Source organism: Alligator sinensis, unplaced genomic scaffold, assembly GCF_000455745.1.
Source record: "Alligator sinensis unplaced genomic scaffold, ASM45574v1 scaffold1914_1, whole genome shotgun sequence".
Taxonomy (NCBI): Eukaryota; Metazoa; Chordata; order Crocodylia; family Alligatoridae; genus Alligator; species Alligator sinensis.
In genome coordinates, this window is record NW_005842804.1 from 69,963 (window position 1) to 93,896 (window position 23,934).

The 23,934-nt window shown below is 40.1% G+C and overlaps 1 long non-coding RNA gene across 1 annotated transcript in view; it reads left to right on the forward strand.

The window, feature by feature from the left end:
- Positions 1–23,500, forward strand: part of LOC112547914 — a 75,757-nt gene extending 52,257 nt beyond the window's left edge. The window contains exon 3 of the long non-coding RNA XR_003091693.1: positions 23,437–23,500. This is a non-coding gene — a long non-coding RNA (uncharacterized LOC112547914). The remainder of the gene's footprint in view (positions 1–23,436) is intronic.
- The last annotated feature ends 434 nt before the right edge of the window (positions 23,501–23,934 follow it).

The window sequence follows — 23,934 nt, forward strand, 5'->3', positions numbered from 1 at the left end:
ACTGTGCAGTAACTCTAGTTACTGCGCATTCAGTTAGTACTTCATTAAGGAAGTACTAAACTAAATGCTCAGTATCTAAGGTGCATTAATGAACATGTAGATGCGCCCACTATAGATAAATTACTCTTCCATCTTAAAAGTACTGGAGCAGGTTAGTTGAAAGGTCTGTGGCAAGAGCTCATCTGTGATCATAAAGCTCCGAATGGACATCCTTGCAGGGACCACGGGGGGACAACTGATCTCCTGCAGAGCTCACATCAGACTTGGTCAGCCTGTATTATTCTTGCTGTTATTGTTTTAGGATGTCTTTATATAAACAGCCACAATCTCCTCGCATCTGGACAGTGACTGGAAAGGATTAGTCTGAAGAAGTATCTTCCCCCCTTGACTTTGTTTCAGGCCATTAACTATACATCAAGTCATTGGGGTTTTGTAAGATATTGGTATGAAGTTATTACTCTGGTCAGTAAAGGTAAAAGATTGAGGCTTCTCATAATAAGAAAATAAGTACAAATCTATTTTAAAATATACAAATCTCACTGTAGTATTATGCGTGAGTATTTGTACTGTGGGATGTTCTTATTGGTTCTTTAATACTATGTTTCACTATAAGCAGTATCTTTAAAAAAAAAAAAAAAAAAAAAATCTTGACCTTATTTTTAGCTTACACAATGCAATAAAAGTAGGAATTTGGGGCTGAGCTTATGAAGAAGAGCGGAGGGTTTATCTAATATGGAATTTAAAGCTTCATTTGCCCTTTCTGATGCTGATCCTTTTCCAATGCTTGGAGAATTGTTTTAAGTAATCCAATAAATACTGCAGCAAATGTTTGGGAACCTTGAGAACGTAACAAAACTTGTTCTTGTGTTTTGAATGTCCCTTTAGTCAGTAGCAACTAAACTGTCTGATGTCTTAAGTCCAGACCACACAAACTATTTTTAAACAGGCTGACTCAGCAGCACGTTCTGAAAATGGTTTCTAAAGCCATCAATTCAGACAGTCCATGGTTTTTTAGCCATGTTATTTTTAACGCTTGCAAGTGGAAGAAAAAGTTCTTATCACTAAAATGGAATTTAAATTGTGTCCAAATGAAAACTCCTGCGTTTCCTTTTCACAGCTCAAGGCAGATAAACATGTATTGCTTTATGCACTTCTATAAAGCACCTTTTGGTTTCTTGGTATCCCTTTTCTACTCCAGTACATCTTAATATACACACACAGACAAAGACACTGCTTTGTTCACGCTTTTCTCCGTTGGCTAAATTATTTATTTATTCATTTATTCCTTAATTTTTCCTTCTGTCTTCTCCCTGCTGGTGTCAAATGAATTCCTCTTTCTCCAGCAGCTCAGTGGGGAGTGGATTAATGCAGCTGGAACATGACTACAGTAGTGTCAGAATGCCGGGGCGACCTCTTCATTGAAAAAAAAATTGAAAAGTATCCAGCTGTCAGAAGTAGAGGGGGGCTGGGGGAGGGACTCTGGATGCATCTGATTCATTTTCATAGCAGAAGGGCTCCTAGCATCGCCCTGCTACTTATTGATAGAAAATAGCAAAAATCTTAATGGAAGATAAAATTGCAAGGCAGAAATTATTGACCATGGGACATATTTGAAGAAATCTTAAGTTATGAACTGTCAAACAAAAACAAAAAAAATGAAAACACGAAATGCTTAGCTGATATGAATAGTTGTGTGTCCTCTGACATTTCTTACTGTTTCTAGCAGCAAGATACAGCTGAAAGCATCTCCTTTCCTGTTGTCCTGCTAATGGCTTGATGGATTTTGATTATATTGCCATTGCATGCTCAAAGCAACTAGTTAGCCACTGAAAGGACACTGTTTTTTTCCCCCTTCTACCAGCTTTCAGGAGCACTTTTTAAATATTCAGTGAAATATCTAATGTTAAAAAAATGTTTAGTCCCACAGTCGTTATTAAATTGTACAGTTTTCCTGTTCACTTTTCCTGTGCTATAATGCAGATGCTTTGATCTAAAGTCCTGCAGTTTCTGGAAGGAGCTTGCATGATTACAATAATGTGCAGTGCTCTTTTTGCTATTCCTATAGGGGAAATAAACCCCACATTAGTTCCATATTAGTACCTGACTCTGAGAAGTTAAAAAGCGCCAGAAAAAGGTTAACCAGAGTCAAGTACACATAAGAGACCTGTGATTATTAACGCTTAGGGAGCCATTTGAAAAAAACATTTCTGCTTCGACCAAAGAATTTATGGGTGTCTGCTCCTGGCTGCTTTATGCATTTTAATAAAGCAGTAGCAGTGATGAGAGGGTGTAGGAGTTGGTTACAGGCGTGTCAAAACAAGGAGTTTATCCATTTGGTTCTGCTGCTACCCCTGACTTCAGTCCTCCTTTCTCTTTAACTTCACAAGCTGTGTATCTGTAAGGATAATCAGTCTGCAACTTTCATTTTCATTCAAAGTGGAAATGAGAGGAAGAGGGTTAAGACCATGTTATTCAACACCCTTTGGCAGTTTACATCCTTAGGATACAGTTAAAATTCTGTAACTCTTCACCATCTGGCCTGTATCCATTTGGAAGGCCACTTAGCTGAAACCAATCAATGCTCTTGTATATTTTGCAATTTTTGTGCCAAACTTGCTGTTGAAATTTGTTTTGGAAAGCACGCGCCCAAATTAAAATAGTTCCTGTGTCAAGACGTGAGCAGAATTAGAGTAATCCTCAGGTGTGTATTGGCACCATATTGGATCTAGGTACAGGCATCTTAAAGTACTGTACATGCCCGTATGCTTATTGCATAGTACCTCTAACAAATGTACACACAAATAACTTTATCACAGAAGTCCTTTAAAGTTTCTCTGAAGGCTTCAAATATATATTGAAGCCATATGCCCAACTCTGGATTACCATTGTTTTCAACTTCTATTCCTAAACAACAGTTTAGCTCTGTTTTGTATTTTATTGGTGTTTTGCTCACATATTTAAATATAAGCAGTGAATGCCACAGGTAAATTGTGTTTAGTCTGTGTATCAGTTTGCTTGCAACTATATCCATAAAGCACATGCTCCCACAACTAATATAGTTTATATGCTAGCTAACAAAGGAAATTTAGTCATGGCTGTCCATTCTACTTAATCCTCAGCTCCTCCTTTCTGGAACAATGGTCCCTTTGTTATGCCCATGGTAGTACAGCACCTATCCAAGATCTTCTCTTTCTGCCTCTTGTTCTCCTACTGTCAACTTTGCCTCTGTTATCTGTAAGCATGCTCCACTAGCTGAACCTCTCAAACGTCTCCATCAAATTTCATGTTTCTTATTAAAAGGTCTGTGTTTAATACTCAGTTCCAGTCATCTCAGACTTATTCATGAGTCATATGGTCCATCCACAGCAGTTTTAGAATTCTCTGATAGTACCGTAACTCAAAGGATTGCAGCTTCTTTATGAAAGATCGTTTGAAAGTCTGCGTTTCAAACCTGTCATTTAACACGGATCCAAGTCTTCAGATCCCTGTCCCTCAGATGTTTATTTTTCCAGAAAGTCTTTTGCTTTTGCTATTCTGGCACCGACTTTTGTGTCCTATCTTCCATCCTCCATAATATGCCTACTAGGGGGCAGTAGGTCCTCTCTTGTATAGTTTTCCTGTTCACTTGAATATTGCATGGTTTTTTTTGGTTTTCATCTTGCTTCTATTCAGTTTCACACAATGTTCTTTGGCAGATTTGTATGAAATCTTCACTGATTCTGTCAGATTAGTTTTGATATCGGAAAGAAAAAATAAACATTGTAACATAAATCAGATTCAGTTGTACTCCGTGGTATTGTGCGGTTTTGGAGCCCCTGCCCTAAAAGCACCTGCCTACCTAGTATCAAGACACCCTGGCTTTTTCTATCAAACAGCTAAAATGAAAGAAGGAACCAGGCTGGCGGGAACCTTGGTGTAACAATGTGCAGAAAGAGTTGTATTCTCCAGCCTAGGTTGAACCAGGCATGGAATTTTATAAGCAGTTTATTAATTTCTTGTCAATTATGGGTTTAGAGCAAAGATATTCTCTGGGGAGACTGAGCACAGGAGCAAAAACATGCAGTGTATCACCCAAGACATACTCAATGCTTGTTAAAAGGTATCAAGAGTTGCAGCTGTTTGAAAGGACCAGGTTTTAGAATACAGCTAACCTTGTTCCTTCAGGATAGGGCTACACACTCTCTGTGGATGTAGCAGAGCCAAAATATATTGTCAGCTGTAGGTAAAAGTTTAAAAAAGTATTAATGGAACATCATTTAATGCATCCTTTGGTCTCTAGCTCCTGGTGCCCTTGTTATTCATTGAAAATTGAGGTGCTTAATCCACAGATATCACAGTCCATTGTGTTGGTAGGGGCTTACTAGAGGATTGCACACATTTCTTTTGAATGAGAACATTGCTGTTGTAATTCAAGTTATTGTCATCTCTAGATTGGATGTGTGTAACTCCCTGTTTCTAGGGATGGCAAAAGAAATCACTTAGCTGTTGTAGATAATGCATATAGTAGCCCACTTTTTGAGTAAAATGGCTGATAGTCCCCGTTTGACCCCTTGTCTGATTGCAGATGTATCATTGCCCATCTAAATTTGCTGGGTCCTGCCTGTTTTAGCGATTCTTTTAATCAACGCCCACTAATACACTTGTGAGTGTTGTGAATACTGCAGTCTTGCCTGCTCCATCCTGTCTCCTTATGTTCCTTGCAAGAGCCAAAAATCCAGGAATTCCCTTATTCTTGCTGCCCTGTGAACCTTGCCAAAAGGGCAGGAGTTCAGCTGGATTTGTGTTATGCTCTCTTGTACAGGCTTTGAGGTTGTGGGTAGCATCCTCCAGAGCCCAGCCTCCTCCCGTGCTTTGTCCTCAGCCATTGGGAAGGGCTTCTTTGGAGGCAGGCAATGACTGCAGAGACTGAACTCCCTTCTTCCACAGTAGGAGCTTTCCCCGACACACAGACATGGAGGGGAGTTCTGACTGTGAAGATATTTTAGCTAATGAGCAAAAAAGGGGAATGAACTCTTATGGATTGGCTTAATTTCTAGTACCACAAGGAAGGAGACCTAAGATCATATGCTTTCTCAAAACTGCTCTGGAATTCAGTTTACACTGCCAGTTCAGAACTCATCTTTGTTCTCTGATTTGGTTTTGTTGACTCCCCCCCAAAAATCACAGTAATATCTTATGATGGAGAGCTCACAATAAATGTATCTGATTTCTTGGTAGTCAAAAGACCTTGCTGAAGCTGATGGGCCTGCCAGCCACCTTTCATTTAATCTAAATGAAGGAACAAGTATGTGTCTCTTTGCTTAGTGATAGTTGAAATCATGGAAAGTACTCAACTACTTAAAGATTTGATTGAGTACAAACACAGGGGCTGGAGATGTATTTGAATGCAGTTGTCTAGTTGTGTGGATAGAAAAGGGAGCCAGAAAGCAAAAGGAGCAGCAGAAAACCAAGAGAAAGCTGACTTTCATCCTTAAAGATGAAAATTATAAATGCAGATAATGGGACTGGGAATACAGTTATGGAAATTACCTCGTGTGACATGGAAGAAAGTTTTCAATTGTTCAATGCAACAAAATGGGAAGCCTGGATAATCTTCATCCCAACGTATAGAAAAAATGGTGCATTAAAAGCCAACTCCAGTAGCACAGATCTTCAGTGAATCTGTTAGAGGGAGATAGGGGACAGAGATCATCCTACGCTATTAATTTGACTTTACCGTTATGCAAGATCTTAGATATTGAAGGAAAAATAATCAAGGACAAAGGGGTAAATAGGAAGTGGGATACATCAGACCATGGTTTTATTTCAGGAATATTGTTTCAGACTAACCTAATATCTTTCTATGACAGGATAACAAACTCCTCAGCTAAGGGCAATGTAGCGGACCCAGTCTGTCTAATTTTAAACAAAGCTTTGACACTGCCTCATGGAAAATGATCAGTCAGACTGGGGAAGATGGGTGTATAATCATAAAATGGATAAGGAGCTGGCTAAAAAGGAGGCTACAATGAGTTGCATGAAAAGGTGAGCTGTCAGATTGGAGAGAGGATGCCAGTAGTGTATCTGAGGATTGGTCTTGGGATCCACCCTATTAAAATGTTATTTAGTGATCTTGGTGCAGGAACTAGGTATGGATTTATGAAATTTGAGAATGACACAAAGGTTGGGGATGTTGCCTGTACAGAAGCTAACTGGATTATTATATAGGAAGAATAAGATAACTTTGTGCTTTTTGCCCTTTTCTATAGCGTGGGACTTGGACCTCCTCTTAAAGAAATCTGAGCATATATTAACCTAATAACCACTCTGTCCTTGCAGTGTCAGGGCCCTGACAGCACCCGTGTTTGCACAGCTTTTTTTTTTTTTTTTTTTTTTTACTTGTGTCATGGTGTAGGGCATTTTTGGCATGTTTTCATAATGGGCATTGTGGGTTGTTATGTGGGGAAGGGCTGGTAGTGAACAGGTGGCTCTTTCTTGAGAGTGAAGGAGGCTCCTTCTGATTCTGGGGTTGTTTTTTTTAAAGTTCCTAAGCACCAACAGTAAGGTGGACAGAAAAAGTCAAGAGAGAGAGAACTTGGGCAGAGTACTGGCTGGAAAGATAGGCAGGAATTGTAGGTACATTTTGTACATACTTTGAAAATATATTAAATGGTGTGAGGCAGATTGGTTACCTTTATGAAATAAATGTGTTATGCTTTTATAATTTAATGGAAAGCATTCTGTTCGCTTCTTTAATAACTTGAGTCATGTGCATATTTTAGGTTCATATACTCTTCATCATCCAAATAAACAATGAAGTAAGAAGCTGGTTACTTCCTGGAGAAATGTTAGTTGTGTAAATATCGTTCTTTGGTCAAATGTTGTAAATCTCAGAAAACCTAAGCAGCTAACTTAGAAGTGTATTTACCTGAAGTTATTTAAAAAGAAAGTGACTGCCTTGACCTGATATGAACCTTGAGTTGTAACAGTAGATGGGGATCATTTAACATGGCTGTACTTTGAGAAACAAATTTGGCGCAGTCTTTCTTAGTGTGATCTATTGTATGGCTGATGATGAAGGTAATTGGTATATTTCAGTGGAATATTGGAAATATTTGGCTGTTCAGTTAAAGTATTTTTATAGAATCAATGAGTATGATTTTCAGTGTTTTCTCTCTTGAATCATTCTGAGCATAAGGGTTTAAGATTTTTAGTGCATTCACTTGAATTAGTGCTCTCTCTTGGTCTGCTTTTTGTTAAGCTCATTTTTCCCCAAGCATGTGTTAGTATTGAGAGCCTTCCAAAACGAAGGTGAAAATGAGGAAAGTACGGCCTCAGAGGTATGTGTTTTTCTTCTTTGCTTCATCCCACTTGACATTGTTTTGGCCTTAAGGAAAAAGTACAACATTAGGGTTTGTTTTTTTTTGTTGCTGCTGTTGCACTTGCTTATATAAAGGGAAGAAATAGCTTCTTTTTTTTAAAAAAAGAAGTCTTTAATAATTCTGTTTTAAGATTTTTTTTCAAGGTACAACATATACCCTGGATTAAAGCAAAGCCATCAGCAATCATACAGCCAGCAGGAACCAAAGCTTCAGTTCCCAAAAATGCCCATAAGAGTGCTCCAGTAGTAAAAAAAATGAAATAACAAGATTTAAGAGCTTGCAGATATCCGATTAATAGCTGGACATCTGAAAGCACTGAGATGGTAACTACATCTGTTTCAGAATTTACACATTTTATACAGTGTGAATTTTTAATCCGGTATGAGTGGAATTCTCACAGTACTCAGACCATATTTCCTGGTTTTGTAGTCTCTCACCAGAAAGTCAGGCTGCAAATTCTGGAATATAATGTATTTTGGTCTCTACCATTTATTAGAGTGGGTAAGTGTTAGGTGAACTGAAATTTCATGTGTGACTTTCAGTTTAACTATGTAAAGAGATGCACAACCATTGCAGATGAAAAGACATTCTTACGTTTGCCATGATATGTAATTTATCAGACTAAGTATGAAAAAAATTCAACAAAGTTATATGTATCTGTATATATCTATATATCTATCTCTCAAGACATTAAAAATAAAACACTTTCAAGAGATTAAATATAAAACAAATGCTGCACTTGCTAGGGAACTAGATTTAGCCTCTGCTGAGTTCATTTGCACTTGTGGGTTCTTTTGCATTTGTATGATCTTGGAAGATGATATTTTTGGCATCATACATTCAGAGTCGCTGCTGTCCCAGGAGAAACCACAAGTGTACAGACTTTTTCTCCCAGAGTAAAAATGGCTGCTCCAGGAGAAAAATAATCTAGGAGAGTTTCTCTTGGGAGAGCAAATGTCTGTACATGCTGTGGCTCCTTTCAGAAGAGAACATAGTTCTCCAGTATCCCCTGCATTCCCTCCCTCCCCCAAGGAGACTGTGCTGCTCCAGTAAGGAGTAGAACACGCCCCCTTCCTAATTCCTACATTGTGCTGCAGGAAAACAGAGGCTGACCATGGATAGGCTGGGGCAGCCAATCAAGGCTGTCTTGTGCATTGCTGCCATCTGTTGCCAGGCAGACTATAGGAGCCTGCTGAGCATGCTGAGATGTGAGCACCACACCTGCCCCTAGCTACATAGTGTCAGCGCTACAAGTTTTTCAGTCTTCAGGGCTTCAGCAATCAGAAGTCTGTACACATGGCTCTGGGTAAGTTTTTCTACCAGGAGAACAAACCTGGGAGAATTTTTCCATATTATATGAATGTGTGTATGCAGCCTTAGTTAAATTCTTAGGGTGAAATATTGCTTTGCTGATGAGATATCATAGTAAGACACTGCACTTATACATTAACTGTTAGATTTTTATAATCTGCATAATAAACATGATTAGTAAGAGTACTTATACATAATCATAGTCCTCTTGAAATCCAAAGTTTGCAGGATCAGACCCTTGATTTATATATATGTATTCTAACCCCAATTAAAACATTATTGCTAAGTTTCATATTAAAATTAAAATGTTTTGTGAATTGGCTGCTCTATAATCATTGTTAACTAAATAGGACACACTTTAAGTGGCCTTTCTATTCCAAGATACTTTGGACTAAGATAAAGGATTTTTACATTTTATCACTGTTTTTTGAAGGTTCATTGGATACTATGCTGCTGATTCTGTAGAATGCCTATAAGGCAAGCAAAAGAGAGAATATTTGAAGCCTGAAATGAGATATGCAGCTGAAATAATGTAATTATATTATACTTAATGGAAAGAATTTTAAATCTTATTAAGCCCTTTTCCTATTCTCTGCTTTAAGGAAGATGTTCACAAATGTACCAAACCGGTACTTCTACCAATGCAATAGTAGGCAGGAGTCAGAGATGATTTTGTGTAATTGTATAAGCGTCTCTAAGTTCCAGGTTTAAAAAAGATCTTATGACTATGTTATCATAGCAAATAGAAACAAGACTTCATGCTAAAATACTTAATTCTCAGGATGACTGTATCGGTGATGTCTCTAGGTTTTGAGTTGTGCATATTATAATAAAATCCTTTCTGACATTCCAGGGCTTATGCTGCATGCAGGCTGGACTCGGTGTCATGCACACGGCAAGGGCCTGGAAAAGTGCTGTGCTGTATGTATGCAGTGCCTCACTGAACCAGCCCTGCTTGCTGGCTCCAGTGTGGCCTCATCTGGGTCCAGCCCATGTGCCAGAATGGCTCCACATACCACGTGTGGCACATGGATTCAGGCTGAGACTCATGGGCTGGATCATAGGGTGCCACAAGCTGATTCTGGTGCACAGGCTGTATCTCTGATGTCCCTGGTCTAAGGAGAAATAACAGTTGCAAGAGACCAACATGGTTTGTTGAGGAAAAAAATCATGTCAAATCAATCTGATTTCTTCCTTTGACAGGGTAACTAATTTAGTTGATAGAGTGGAAGTAGAAGATGCAAAGTACCTTTACTTTAGTAAGGCTCTTGGCACAGTCCCACATGACATTCTCAGAGCAAACTAGGGAAATGTCATCTAGTATAATAGGGGCACGCCAAGTAAATCCATACTCACAGAGTAGTTATCATCAATTAAGAGTCAACCTGGAAAACATTCCAAATAAGGATTGACATGGACCCCTCCTCAGTCTGATGCTATTCAGTATTTTCATTAATGATGACTCAGGGGATGGATACAGAGTGCACTTTTAAAATTTGCACAGGACACAAAGCTAACAGGGTTTGCAAGCAATCCAGAAGACGGCCTTAGAATTCAGAATTATCTTGATTAAGTAGAGCAATGGTCTGATATCAACAAGTAACATTCAGTGGAGGTAAGAGCAAAGCACTGACTCAGGAAGGAAAATTCAGTGCACCAGTACAAACTGGGCAATAACTGGCAAGATAGCAGAACTGCGGAAAAGGATCCGGAGGTTATACTATACAAAAAAACTGCAGATAAGTTGATGATGGTAGTCCGGGTGAAGGTGGAATACTGGAGAAATGTCAAGGCATTTCTTGGAGGAGACTATGGGGTAAGAAGATTGTGGAGATGGCAGAGTATAGGGTGTGAATGGGAGTTTAAGGTTTGTGTGTCTTTAAGGCTCTGTATTACCATATTGTCTTGCATACGATACATCCTGGAATAAGATATGCACCTTATTTTTGGAAGGCAGAATGAAGAACACAAATCTTTCCATGTAGCAGCACCTAGAGGACTGAGCCTATTCATTGTTCTGCAATGTGCATTATATGGTAGGAAATATGGTAAGAGTAGTAAGAAAGTAAAATCTGTGCATGACTCGCAGGGAAAGTAAAGAAATAAAATTTTGTGTTGGAGTCCAAGTTTACAGCATGAGAAAGGAGGAAAGCAGCATGCTGAAAACTTGGACTCCAACTCAGACAGCACATGGATCTGTGAAACTTGTTACAAGCTGTTGCTCCAGAATTGGGCTTGTCAGCCACAAACAGTTCATCAGGCACCTGACTAGACCTCTTATGCATATACTGTGATCCAGAGGATCAATGGTTGCCTAATATAAATACACATTGCAGTTTGCAGCAGTCGTTTTTTGGAAAAAAAGGCATGCATTGTATATGAGAAAGTAATCAATGTCTTTATCCTACTCTCATTTTCTTGTCACCGCCTTTAGCCTAGATGTTCCTTTCATCTGCTTATTTCATGTTTATTTCCATGCTGTGTCTTATATTGGCATACCTTTTCCAAACCTCCTTCCTCATTTCATTCAAATCTCTCCTAACAGCTCATTTCTGCTATTCAGTTAACAAAAGAGGAGGTGGTGGGCACGTGACCCTCCCCCAAAACAAATGAAGAACCATCAAGGAGTTCACATACTTGACTGAATAGCCACAAGATCTCATGTTTGTCACTCTTGTTTTTCCTTTGTCTTGCCTTTTGGATATCAGTCAAGGGGCTATCAAATTAGGGTAGACAATTCCTGTTCTTTATGCGAGTGTGCAGTGAGGCATTTTGTTTAAGAAGCTGCCTTACCTTCTCCCCATGCCCTCCCATGCATGATGTCTTGGCAGACTTCAAGTCTCTGTAAGAAGGGAGTAAGGAGCATGCCTTTTCTATGCCCCTGGAACACATGGCTCCCCAAAGAAAGCAGGGGAAAAAGATGCAGAGAAATTGTGTTGCAGGAACTGAGCTGCTCCTTACTATCAGCAGTGTTTCATGTGCCATACCTAGTCCTTGGAATGGAAGTTTCCTTGTCCAGGGACCATGCTTTCTACTGCCTACCACATTTTGGAGTGCTTGAAATATATGAATAAATGTAGGGATTAGAGCAGAGCAGTAAGAGAAGATTATTTGAATGCCTTCTTTCCAAAAGCATGCAAGGCTACGTCATGCTTTAATTTTGTTAGTGGAATAGCCCAGCTTCATCCACCACCCAGATTCACAAAGTGCACATGGTACATCTTGCAGCAGGACGTGGCTTCCATGCCTCAGCAGTTCACCCCAAGTAAGGCCACAGGTGGTATTGCAGGCTTCTGTGCAAGCTCTTCTAAGGGAACAGGGTTGGTGAATGGGCTAAAGCAAGGCATCGTTTGGTTGCCTATGGAGAATGTACCACTATATATGTTTCAGTTGTGTGACAGCTGCTGGGGCCTTGTGCAGCACTAACCCCACTCTGAGCGGACTTTCTGTCCCTGGGGTGCTGTATTATAGGTTCAACCAGATCTGAATCAAATGCAATTACTGTTTGAAACATGATGGAAAATTCTAACTAAACTTATGCTAAAAATTTACCCTAGATCCCACTGACCTGCACAAATGCACATGGACACACAGAAAACAACTTCCACTCAAAAACAGTTCTAAATGTGCAAAAGAGAAAAAAAGTTGCCCACCACTTAAGTGTAGGTAGAGTGTAATAGTTGTTTCAGGCTTTGTCCCTGTAATTTCCATTTCTGGTATAAGATATATCATTTTACCCAAGGGGAAAAAATTATGCCAGATTTCTTAGCACAAACTTTTCAGTGTTGGGAAATAATTATTAAAATTATAGTTTATTTAAGAGGAGGTTGGATAGATATCTGGCTGGGGTATTATGATCCCAGGACTCGTTCCTGCCCAGGGCAGGGGGTCGGACTTGATTATCTGTTCAGGTCCCTTCCGACCCTAGAAACTATGAAACTATAAGACAGACTGTTACTGAGAGTGGATAATTTGGATAACTGTCACCTTCTTTATGCCTTTGCTATATTATCAAATGGCAAACAACTCTTATGCAGAAAGCCTTAACTTTTGAGAGGGGGAGCAGTGAGTGTTCATGGTCAGTGTTGCTGATAAAGAGAAGTGTCCTCACCATAATAGTTTGTACATTGTTCAGAGTTATTTATAATGAATAAAATGAGGCAACATGCCTATTACATGAAATAAAATGATTGTTTTTTAAATGAATTGGAAGATGGCATAATTAGACACTGGGCATTTGTATTCTCACATTATTGCCACAGAGCTGCAAAAATGGAAGTAATTTATTTCATCATGGTAATGCTCCTTTCTGGTCCAACAATTTATCAGAAATGTTAATCCAGCAAGCAGTAAGTGTGTGTGTGGCAGGAGGCGGGGGAGATGGAGAGGAAGGAGAGAGAAGGGATTTAAAATTAGCTTGGAAATATTGCACAACTCATTAAAAATGTAATCATGCGTAAAATGAGATCAATGAAAATTTATCTAAAAGTGCAAGGAAAAGGCATTTTCTAGTTTGATACTGGATTTAATAGACTGGATTTTAATTTAGTCAGTTTGTAACAAAAATCCCTCCAGGCTAAATAAAACACTTTTGCCTCCCAGTTATTGTATAGACAGCTAATTTTCTGCACCCTTCCTTCTAATATTCAATCTTATCTCCTGCTGGATAGGGGTTTCAATATATTGCAGTTTGTTTTCTTTACATTTTCCATTACTGCTTTTTCATTTGCATGATAAATGATCAGAGGTAGAAACATGATAAAACCAAGCAGAACATTTCTTTATTAATTTTGTTTAAATTAGTATAACTTTTTATCCATCTTGTTCTTTTCAAACAACATAGAAGTTATTTTATGGCTGCTTGTTTTATGGTTAGGAAAAATGTTATTCTTTTTAAAGTTACCTTTTTCTTAAAATAACATTCTGTGTGTTCTTTAATAAGTTTAGCATTTGCTTAAAGCAGGAGGCAAATGATATTCATATTGTTCTTTTAGTTATTGTTCCTGTTCCAGGACTCAGAGAGCAGAAATGGCTTTAAATGTTAGATCTCTCTCTCTCTCTCTCTCTCTCTCTCTCTTTATATATATATATATATATATATATATATATGGGTTTTTTTCTTTGTGTGTGTGTGTACATTTTACACTACAAAGTTTAACTTACTGCTCTTCAGTCCCACGCTATTCTAAACTGATCACAGGAGTGCACTCCAGCCTCTATGCTGGGCTTATTGGAATGCCACAGAAGCAAAGAAGTCAACATATGCAGGCCTTACTGTGGGATCAGTTCCTGTGCCCATGTTGTTGTTCCCTTAAATTGTAAACTTCTGAAGACTTCCATAAAAAAAGTCTGACTTCTTCGTTGTCATCTTTACCAGGCTTTTCCACGTAGGCAGAATTCATTTGCCCTGTTGTTTTAAATACCAGCAGTCCCTTTGGGGGAAAAACCAAAAAACAAACATCATTTTACAGATTCTGCAAATAATATTTGTTATCCCAGCAGAGTTTGGAGGATATGTCCATGAATAATAATATTCAAATGAGCTTAGACAGATTTTCTAAGCCAGTTCTAAATCCTTTGGAGTTCAATTCTCCTGAGTATTACTGAAGATTTAGAATATATGTGCCTGTGCTATTCATATAATAAATTATGAATAAATTTAGAATGAATATTTATCTGTTTTCAGTACATCTATAGCACCTGTCATTGTAGTATCTAAGTACAGCATCTTTTGCATCTTCAACGAGGAGGCACTTTGCCTACCAGTACACCTCCTACAGGGCTTATGATAGTACAAATCTTTGAGCGTGTGTAAACAGCTGTGATTATTTTAAAATATCTGCTTATCAGAAAATGGTTCTTTTTCCAGGATTTTTTCCTCCACGCCTACCAAATTACAGTAGTTTGAAGTACAGTAACCTGCAAAAAAAATCAAGTTTAAAACAGAACTCACAGTATCTAGAAGGAGAATCTATCTAATATAGGGAATGGGAGATTTCCTGCTTTCCAGTTGACATAGCTGAACTAAAGGCTGCTTCTAGGCCAGGGATGGGCAAAATATGGCCCGTGGGCCAGATCCAGCCAGCCATGTACTTTCATCTGGCCCATAGCACCCTCCATCGAATTGTGCCCCACCCAGCTCTTCTGCCCGCAAGAGTGAGAGCGAGGCACCTACACCCACCCCCAACATATCCTAGTATGCCTCACTCCTACCCTCGTGGGCGGAAGAGCTGGACCTGCTAGCACCAGGTGGGGTTGCTGCTGCAGGCTTCCCTGGCATCCCGCTCCCTCTGCTGCGGCTGGGTGGGAGCGTGGGGCTGGGGCTGGCAGCAGTGCAGAGTCCTTGCCCAGGGTGGAAGCAGCAGCATGGAGCTCAGGTGGGCAGGGTGTGGGTATGTGGGGGTGGGGTATGGGGATCCCTCCCCCTGTGGCACATAGCCCCAGCAGGCAGCGGGGGTGGCAGCAGCAGCGAGGGCAGGGGATGGTGCTCTGCTCGGCACTGGTGCCTGGCTCCTGGCTCCGGCCAGTGCTGCGAGGAGTGCAGTCCCCGTTGGGCCGTTTGTTTCACTGGCATTCCCCTCATTCATGGGGCACAGGAGGGAAGCCTCAGGCGCTAGAGATTGCTTACCACAGTCCAGTATAAAATATTCTTGTGCATTTTGTTTTAGAAATGTTAACATCTCTTCTGTTTGCAGCAGGACTTTGGAATATGACAGAGAGGAAGAACTGTTGAGAGAACTTTTTTTTTTTGGTTCCATTAGATTTCATTTAGGTTGGCTCGGTTATAAACTTGTGCAAATTGCCATTTTCCTTCTGTCAGTTAAACTTGGGGAGGCCATCAAAATAACAAGTGAATGTTTTAATACAAACCAGGCCTGCCCCGCTGTTTCTATAGCCACATATCACAGTAGGAACCCCACAAGCAGACAGCTTTGCCAGAAGAAGTAGGGTAGATTTTTTCCCTCCTGAAAGTTCCTGTTCAGTCTTAGCACATAAACCCACCAGCTTATTTTTCCTCTTGGAAAAACAGCCTTCTCCAGCTGCCAGCTAGTGTAGTTTATTTCTGTAGTTTCAGCTGCTCCATGATACTGAAGACTCAGGTGTTAAGCCTGAGTGATGATGTTTGATGAAGAATTGTTGGTTGTATAAAAGAACTGGTGATTACCTTTACATTAAAAAATAGGAAATTACATTTTTTTAAACTTGTGTTAAAACAACATTATATAAATTGAAAATTTAAAACCTCAAAGCACATGAAGTGCCAGAACTCAGGTTCTACGTGCAACCTCAAAGCACTGTCCAGCCTGGCAAGGCTTGAGTATGGGCTGTTCCGTATGATCCAAGGTGGTCTCCTGGAAACGGACTGCAAACATGGATGTGGATTGGATTCTAGCTGCCTGTCTGAATATATGTGAAAAAAAACAGAATACGAGCCAGCTCAGGACATGTGACTTCTTTTTAATGTCTGTCCAATGGGATCTTATGTGCGGTCCCAACAATTGCGCTTCCTGCCATGCCACAGGTGCGTGGCGGGAGGTGCAATTGTGGGCTGTAGCATCAGATTCCATCGTGCCATACTGACAGTGCAGGGTGCACCTGGCATCATGACCCCAGACTCCCCTTGCACCAGCTATCGTCGCACCTGTGGCTAGAAGCCCCGTCAGCTGACAGGAGCTCCCAGCCCTGGAGGCGCATCATGCACTCCCAGGGATGAAAGCTCCAGTCAGCTGATGGGGCTTCCAGCCATGGGAGTACATGGGAGCCCCGATCAGCTGACCAGCGCTCCCCGCCTTCGGAGCACAAGCCCAACCTTTGCTCCCATGGCTGGGAGCCCCGTCAGTTCATTGGAGCTCCCAACCTGGCAATTTTCTGCTGAAAGTTTATGAAAAAGAATCTGAATAATATATGTATAAACTCTCTAGAACATTTTAAATGTAATTTGTTGTCTTAATGGATGACATGTATAGAATTCATCAATGATGTACTGTGATGTAATGTTTTTAAAAACTTAATTGAGAATGGCTAAATTATTCATGAGTGGAGCCCATGAGTGAGTTATGCAGCTTGTTCCAACCAAGTGCAGGTAAAACTTTTATTCCATAGATCATGGCTCTTGTATATGCTATATAATGAGTTGCTGGAATTGCTGTACTGCATCAGACCAGTGATGGAAAACCCATTATATGATCATAGGAAAAAAGGATGCGTTTAGGACATTGGCCTGGGACTCTTGAAACTTGTGTAAAATTCCCTGTTCTACCAAAGATTCCTTTTGGGCAAATCATTTCCTTGTTCTGTGCCTGTGTGAAAAGGGGATAATTGTGCTGCCCTCAGTGGGGTATTATACAGATAAATACGGTCAGGATTTTCAGGTAGTCACAGTAATAAAGGCCACGTGAGTACTTAAACTATAAAGATGTTATAGAACATATTATAATGCACTACAGGGTAAAATTAAAATTAGAATGCACTACAGGCTACCCCAGGCACTCAGCTGAAACTGCTTTTCTAAAAGTTTCTATTGACCTCTTCTTGGCCATAGCTGAGAAGCAGTGTCCTACCTTCCTTCTTGATCGGTCAGCTCCCTTCAACACTGTGAACTACTGTATCTTGCTGTTCTTGAAATCTTGCTGTCCTTGCTTCTATGGCTTTGCACCTTCCAGGTCCTCTTCCTTCTGAAAAGTCTTTTTTAGCACAGTCCTTTAGAGGATCTTCCTCCAACTCTCTGTGGTGGTTCCTAGGGCTTTGTCCTTGGCCTCTTTCTCTGCTTTCCATTTAGCTCTGGCTAGTAGCATCCACAAACACAACTTCAGCATTAGCTGCAGACTGACAGCTTACAAAGCTACCTTTTTGTTCCAGATCTGTTTACTTCTGTTCATGCAAAAATCTCAAGCTTTCTCTGACCTTTTGTGCCCAAAAGCTTGCAAAGAACGATTTTTCCAACTATTTAGTTGGTTTAATAAAAGAGATCACATCTACCGAAAGAACCTTGTCTGCCTATGTCCTTAGATCAACACGGCTACAAGCAACAACCCTAAAGCATGGTCAGACCCTGTTCACTCTCCCTTTCAGCATTAGCTTTCTGTCACTGTGCCTCCCTCTACACGTGCAGGTAAAGGCATGATGGGATCTAATGTGTGATCCACACAGTTGTGCCTCCTGCCATACCACATGTGTGAGCCTGATCCCGGACTCCCAGCCCCTGTAGCTGTAGGGTGCTGCTGTGGTCTCCCAGATGCAGGGGTGCATGGAGCACCCCTGCACCCCTACAGCTGGGAGACCGCGTTGGCTGCCATCTCTCAACCCCGGGGGTGTGTTGTGCTCCCCAGCATCGGAGATTGCAGCAGCTGTGGTTCCAGCTGCAGACTGCCTACACATGTTAAACCTGGATAGAAACCAGCTATAAAGTTATTACAAATGTTCAAGCTATAACTTTACAATTGGTTGGACCTTTTTAAGGCAGTATATTTAATTTACATGTGTAGCTAGTCTAAATGTCTTGTCCAATTACCAAGATAATTGCACAATAGATATAACGTGTAGAGGGGGCCTATGTGATGCAGGATATTTGGCAAGAAGGACCTATGGTCTGATCCAGTAAAAGCAAATTTTATCTTCTTACGTTGAGTCTTGTATTCATAGAACAGGCTCGGGAGCCCAGCGCAGGAGTACCTTGCGTGCACTGCTCACCGTGACAGCTCAGAATACTGGTTTGGCTACATGCAGTACTTCCCCTTTGGGAGCTGGTAAGTGCAGCCACCAGAAACAGGATTTTCAGAACGAAGTACTGTTTAATCACGGTAGGAACAAGAGAAAAAGGTTTTAAAACAGCAGAAGCCTACTTGCATGTTTAACTTACCTACAGGCTCTCCTTCCCATGCCAGAGACTCTAAGCAGGGTAAATTTCCTCAAGGCATCCAATCTTTGGGCATTTGGGAGGAAGTGTGAGGAGGACAATTTCTCCTGAGCTGTCCCTGCCTTTCTGTCTTGTGTGCATCAGGCGGTGTTTTTATGCACACTTTGTAAATTCTTTGTTCTAGTTTCCTGCCTGGATTTACCCTTCCTCCATTGCAAGCCAGGGAACTGAACTCAGATAGTATATCAGTAGGGTACCAGGTAGTGCCATGCTGTGCTCTCCAAGCACTGGCTCATGAATAGGAAGTCATATAAGCATGCCAGTGCAGTATGGTGCATGTGTTGCTAAGTTCTTCCTCTCAGCACAGTGATGCATTGAATTATTTTATTACTTCTGGTCTGGGACCTAGTGCATGCTGGACAAGCATGGCATGTCTCAGCCTTGCACTGTGTAGGTGTACCCAGGATGGTCAAAGGTGAAATTTCACGGTGAATGACATTCGCATTGTCTGTTATGCGTGAGAACGAACAGAAGTGATTGCCAAACTGTTTTGCTTATTTAGTTGGCCCCTCCTGGAACGGACCCCGACATAATTATCTAGCAATCCATACAATAACAAACGGAACATATAATATCCATAATATAATACAGGCAGCTGCCAGGTCCATCTCCTTGGCCATAATGCCTGCATAAAATCTTGAAAACTCAGCAGGTGGGCTGACCAGTCATGCCGGGTCTCATTGTTTCCTCGTTACCCACCATTTGTCTGTATCCATCTCTTATGTCTCGTCTCGTACTTTGGGCAGGCGTTGTCTTTTGTTCTGTGTTTTTACAGTGCCTGGCACAGTGGGGTCCTAATCCATAAGCAGGACTCCTGCAAATTGCTGCAGTACAAATGGTTAATAATAATTGTAATAACTACCCAGCTGCCAAATTTCAAAGTCTGATTGAAAACTCTAAAGATACTAGAGCTCTTCAACATGTTTCAAATATTTTTTATAATGCAAAGTGTCAGGCAGCCTAAATATAGGCATTGCTATTGCTCTCCCTCCTCTTACAATAAACATACTTAGGACTTGATTCACCACTATGTTCCTTCACTTTTATGAAGGTGTAACCCCTCTGAGATCAGTGGCATTATGTGTGCATAAAACTAATGTCACACGGGGATGAAGCAGGTCATAAGGTTTGTATGCCTTGCTGTATTTACATCCAGAGAACTCACTGTTTTCTATGCAGAAAAGACTTGCCACACATGGGTTTGGGGGATGGGTGTTGGGAAGGGTCTATAGATGTGTCATCAGATGTGTGTCATCGGTGCAAAACATGCATGTTGTGTGCGTCACTTTTGTACCCTTTGCGGCCTATCAGCAGGGGGAAAAAGCTGAAGCGAGAGTACAGTATCTGTAACAAAATAAAAGACATGCAAAATGGCTGGTAGGGCTCCATGAGGAGCTTCGTGATGAAAGAAAAACGGTGCTGGAAGTGAGAAAATGAGGAGGGAATGCAACTAAACAGGAGTGCTTGGTGCAACTAGTAGTCTCAAGAAAAATATGGTAGCAAAGTACAGTAAGTTAGTGTCAGAAGGCTTCAGAGAAATGCGAAGGCCTTTCAAAAGAAGGCAGCACATTATTAGACACTAACTTGTTCAGAAATGCATAAGTATGAAGGGTTTTGGTAAGTATGAAGGGAAAAGAAGTACTAAGCTAGGACGATTAATAACTAAAGGTGTGATTTAAAGTCAGTGGAAGGACTCGCACTATTTTGGTGATCAGGCTTTAAGACAGGGGATGAAATTAGTGACGGAAAAACTTGAGAAACTGGCCTTTACCAAGGAAGAGAGGCTCATGAAAAGTATAGAAAGGGAAGGGTTTTGTGTGTGATCAACTATATAGTTGGGAGAGATACAGACCATCTTTTGAGTATGAAGTACCCTTCCTCAGGTCTCTGAGGAATAAGCAGACACAGTTTAAGCTATATAGCAGGTAGAGCAAAACTCCACTATCAATTAAATATAGTTTTGTTGCATATTTGAAATGAAACCCATGGAAAACTGGACAACAAATTATTGTACTAATTATTATTATTATTATTATCCTGGATCACCGTTGGGTTACTCCAGTTTTATACCAGTTGAATTCCATTACTTCCAGTAAAAATTGAGCAATGCAGCATCGAATAAGGTCCTACACCTGAAAAAGTTAGGGACTGTTAGTAAGCTATCGCTGATGTTCCAGTTTCCAACTCAAGCTAGAACGTATCTAGTTTTCTGTTCTAATGTTCTTGCTGGCTAAGTGCCTGCTCCCTTTTGATTCTTGAAAACCTGAATTATCTTCTTTTAAATGTTTTTATCCATTATTCTTTCTTTTCTTTTTAGCATTTCCACACGAGTCAACTCCTGATGGTTTCTCATTTGTTCTCCGCTCTTCTCTTTCCTACCTTCCTGATGTATACTGGGATGTACACTGTGCTTTTTCTTCCATATATGCTTTGTGGTGTGCTACTCTCAGTTTGGCAAACAAGTTTAAATGTGGTCTATTTAATGCAGCTAAACCTAGCTCAGGGGAGAAGAAAAACAATTTCTTTGCACTTGGATTGTGTGCTTCATCTGCCTCAGTAGCTTTTGATAAATTGTGAAGACAGTGTCATGATTTATTTTTCTCAGCTTCTTCCATTTTGTGTGTCTTTGGAAAATGCCAGAAGGATATACTTTGTAACCCTAAAACTTTTTATCTTAAACCTACAGAAAATGAAAGCCATCCTTTTCTGATCCATGACTTGCCATTCCTCATGCAGTACTTTGGTGTGGTCCACAGCATTGGACACTCATGTAATGATGTTTTCCTTTCAATCTTCTTGTACACAGAAAAACAAGCATTGGATTCAACACAGACTTCAGTCATCACTTTCCTCTTCCCATGCCGTTAACTCTTAACATTGTTTGGCCTATTTAACTTCTACATTTTATTTGTCTACTTGATTGCTGCTTTTAAGTCCCCATACTTAATGTATTAGGCTGCTGTGCTGTGATGTGTCAAATAACCTTTTAAAATCCAAGTAGATTATGTTCAATGTTCCCCCCCCGTCTGGTGTCTATGTTACCTCCTTAAAAAATTCCAGCAGATTTGTCAAACAAGATTTACCCTTTATGAGACTCTGCTGGCTACTTTTTATATCAGCTCACATTTCTCCAGATGTTTTGTGATCTCATCCCTTATTCATGTCTCCAGGATTCTGTCTACTACTGAGTTAGACTTATCACTGGTTACTGTGGTTATGCATTTGTAATCTTCCTTCTCTTCCCTATTAGAACTAATTTGGATGACTTAAGAATCCACTTAGATGATACGGATTTGAACTTTAATAAGAAGGATCCTTTTTTGGCCTACAGTCAGTCTGCAAGATTTGGAGTTATCTTTTTTCTAAACCTATTCCTTTATTGTTTTATTTAATAATTTAGGGTGTCTTTAAATGTGCAGTTTCCATCTTAGAAAATATATGTCGCTGTTGAGTTTGGCTTCTTTCTTTTTCATGTTGTAGCAGGCATTCCAGTGAAAATACCAAGAGAGTGTCCCTTGCCCTGAACAGTTTGTAGTCTTAAGTGAATCCTTTTCTTGAAAACTTTCTTTCCATTTTCCAGCCCTATCTCTGTCTCCTCATTTCCTCGTGCCTCCCATATCTCCTTGTGGTTAACCCCTCCATTGTGTTTTCACCTCCTAGTCTTACAATTTTTCCATCCCTTACACTCATCAAATCCCTCATCTGCTTCCTGTTCTGGGTTACTCCCAAAATATTTTACCTCATCTATCAAATTATTACCGTGGCACTGTTGCTGGTGCAAAGTAGCGCTCCTGTAATGCAACTGAAAAGACAGGATTTTCTCCAGAGCATTGTTGGTAAAGAGAAGATGGTGGGGAGCATTGCTCAGTTATTGGTGATGATGGAGAGGGCTCACACACTTCTGATAACATTTGGAATACTTGTTTTTCTGAGCTAATTAAGTCGCTGTCACTGATGTTTGACTGGTTTCTTGGAACCTCTTCTTGATTTTTTTTTTTTTTTTAATTCTGTCTAATTTCCAGAGTGCTAATTTAGATTTTCCACTCTAATGAACACCATTTCTCTATGTCAGTTTTCAGATGTGCTGGCAAGAGTTTAGCATTCATAAACCAAACAGACAACTGGAGAAATGGTCAGACAATGACGTAAGACGTCCCTTTTAATTTCCATCCTTCAAAGGGAAAAGTTTTGTTAGGGAGAATGATGGCACCTAACACTTTGTCGCAAGGGTCCCCCCAGTTTGAAAGCAGAAATGGTTGGAAAGTAGTTATGTCCATGGAACAAGATTTATGGGAAAGTCATAAGCTCCATGAAGTGTATGGCATTTGGATCCTGGACAAGTCGGTCTCTCTATTACATGTCTATAACTTTCTGCATATTTGTGATTATCCTTATGAATTATGTAATCTACCACTTTCAAATAAAAAAGACTGAGAAGGAATTAGAAAATTTATTTCAATGGTGACAGTTAACTTCAAATCTTGAAAGGTGAAACATTTTGTCCAATGTTTCAAGAACCACAATCTGAGTTTGAACCAACCAAATTTCAGGGTAAAAGAGCACAGAATACCCCTTTTTTCTTGAAGCTATTGGTACTTCAGTGTTTAAATTGTTTATGAATATTGAAGGGCAGGTGAGAAGAGCTCATATGAAAGTTATTGTGCAGCACTATAAATAATGGCGTCTTTTTGAGAATGTAAACTCCATGGCTGTATGATTTGGTAGTAACCCTTTAATTGAATGTAGGCTGCTCTGTTGGACCTTGACATGCTTTACTACAAAGTGTTTGTATTTGCTTAACATTTTGGTTCCCTGAACTAGTAGAATCTTTCTCAATTTTTTTTCCAGGAGAATGAACTACATTCATGCATACGGCTTCTGGAATTTCTCTAACCAGGAAACCCAGCAGGAGGTAAAGATGATGGGAGCCATATAAATGCTTGTAATGAATAAGATATGTCTTTTACTGTTTGTATTTAACAGCTCAGAAGAGGAAGAACCAGTGTGGAGAGTGTATTCAGAGAAATTTAGCTAAGTTGCTTGAGAAAAATTGTGCTTTAAAATTCAATTGTGGGACTGCTTTCTGGGTAAGGGTTTCTCAGCGGCCAAACTGTCTCATGAGAGACGAATAGAGTATCCTGAGGGTAGTTGTAATCCTGCAGTAAAAAGAACTCTTCTAAGAACTAAGATAAAAGGACAGTGAGATGTTTTCTCTTTGCTCTGTTTCAACATGTTAAAGGATTTTTTTTAATGGATCCTGGTTCGTTGATGCAGTTCTGGTTAGGCATATTAGGCATGGTCAGTTCTCATCATTGCTTTATCTACCATCAGCATAATGATTATTAT